Source organism: Capricornis sumatraensis, chromosome 16, assembly GCF_032405125.1.
Source record: "Capricornis sumatraensis isolate serow.1 chromosome 16, serow.2, whole genome shotgun sequence".
Classification (NCBI taxonomy): Eukaryota; Metazoa; Chordata; class Mammalia; order Artiodactyla; family Bovidae; genus Capricornis; species Capricornis sumatraensis.
Window position 1 is genome coordinate 57,104,831 of NC_091084.1, and position 2,262 is coordinate 57,107,092.

Genomic DNA, 2,262 nt, shown 5'->3' on the forward strand with positions numbered 1-2,262 from the left:
GGAGTAATTTAGTGAGTAGCCGAGAGGCAAGTCCTGCCATGGGACCTTCTTTCCAGGGATTCATTTTTCAAAGAAACAGAGGAATTAAGACGAGTATACATTTTGTAATCTATACAAGTCACAAAACGTAGAGTCTTATTAAATTGTAAGTTCTCTATAGCTATAACAAAAGGAAGAGGAACACAAGCTTGTATAAAATATGAACGATTATAATGAAAGGAATAGTTACTATGAGCTGAAGAGCGAGCCCAGCAGAGCTATACCAGCCAAAGTCATGCCCATCAGGGACCAGCGGTTGAAGCGCCCCTGGCCCTTTTGGCTCGTGGCTGCTGTATTGTTTCCATAGAGTTTCACAAAAGTGTCCCAGCCGCCGTTCTCCTGGATCCAAGGCTCTAGGTGGTCATTTAGGTAAGTGGCCATCCAAGTTGTGATCTGACTCACCAATACCTGCATCTCCTTGTCTATGCTTTCTATGCAGTGTCCCACCGAAAGAAAAAAAGGCCATGAGTCCCAGTTCACCCCATCCCAGAAGAGTTCATACATTACCTGTTCAAAGCTCTGATATGCTGTCCCTGGGGTGATGTGGAGCTGGGACGTCAGGTCGCTGAATGTCTGTTGGTACCTCAGTTTGAACTCATTGTCTGTCTCCCTCAGGATTTGCTTTACTGTTGTCATGGGGATCACTTTCCAGGCGTCCAAGCTTCTGCTGTGGCCAGTGGCTCCACTCACCACAGGCCATCTGCCAGGTGCCAAGATGGGTTGTCATTGATGGTATTTGGGGTTTCCATATCTGATATTGTCCCTCCTGAGCTCTCAGTTCTGTTCTCTTCCACATCATTAAATTGACTCCAGTTGTATCCTTTCTGGGAAAGCTTGTAAGAGAAAGTCAACCACCAGCTCTCAGTTGCTCTGAGACATTTTTATAATAAGGATGAGTTCCATCAGTCTATTGTCTAAAATACCTGTAGTAAAAAGGGGGTTATGTATATAGGTCCAATAAGTATGATTAATTAATTCAGCTTGAGCGGGGTCGGGGGGGGGGGTGGGGGGTGGGGGGTGGGGATGGGTGGGAAGCAAGCAAAGCAAGCATAGCAATAAAAATATTTTCCAGATTCCAAGGCATTCCCTGTTGAGAAACCAGATTTTTAGCTTGATTAGAAAGGGTTTTTGTTTATCCCTAGGTAAGGAGATCATAAGGTCGATGACGTTGAGGGCGGTGTTTCTTGGAGATTTTTAGAATCGCCATGGATTGTATTGGAATTTTTTCTTCCTGGGAATTTGGCCTTTTTTTTTTTTTTCTATTTTGAACATCCGATGCTCCCCTGAGGTGGATCTTTCAAAGAGGAAGCCAGTTGATTTCATTGGATCTCTCTGGAGAAATACAAGCATACCCCTTTCCCTGTAAGATTAATTTCCTAGATTTCCAATGTTTAGTTAGCCTGTCTTGATACCAAATGGGCAGAGGAAGAGAAATGTCTTTCAATTCTTAGAAATGTTTTTCTGCTTATGTCAAGATAACTCCTTGTGGTAAGTTTTTAAAAATTCATAACAAATAAAGCTGTATTAACAATAGTTATAGGATTAAAGAATATCTTGCATTTGGAATCTAGTAAAGTTTGCTCTGGATAGAGAAGATAGAATTGTTCCTGTGTATTCCTCCTTTTTAAATTTTTTTATTTGTAGTTTCAGTGTGTGAAATGGGGGAAGTGTGGTCCCTAATAATAGATTGTAATTCAAGAAAAAGTTGTTGAATAATAGATTGATTAGAATTTATGGTAGAAGTTTTTATATTTTTTAATACAAAAACTGAATATGAGGAGTTAGAAATTATATTGATAGGGTAAGGATGTAGGTGAATAACCTGAATAAGAGCATATAATTCATTTTGTTGAACAGAATGAAATTTAGTATAAAAGACTTTATATTCTTTGAGACACCAAAATGAGGCTTTGGTGTTTTTGTCCCATCTATATAGAAAACATCAGCTTGAGGTATAGGTTGTGATATAACAATAAATTCAATATTTTTCAGTTGAGATAATAAATTCAGTATTTTTAAAGAAATTTTAAAGTTTATTAGCTGGATAATGAAATTTCTCTAAAATAGTCTGAGAAGGCTATTTGGAAATCGGTAGAAGTTTGTAATGCATTTTCAAATTGAGCTTTATTAATAGGCAATATAATTTGGTGAGGATCAGAGCCAATTAAAGTCTTAGTTTTTTTATTGATAATTATAAGAGCGATCAGATCAAGATAGTGTGGA

General features: G+C 38.3%; 1 pseudogene; it reads right to left on the minus strand.

The window, feature by feature from the left end:
• Positions 1-228: 228 nt before the first annotated feature.
• LOC138092218 (bcl-2-like protein 1) lies at positions 229-918 on the minus strand (annotated as a pseudogene).
• Between the last annotated feature and the right edge of the window lie 1,344 nt (positions 919-2,262).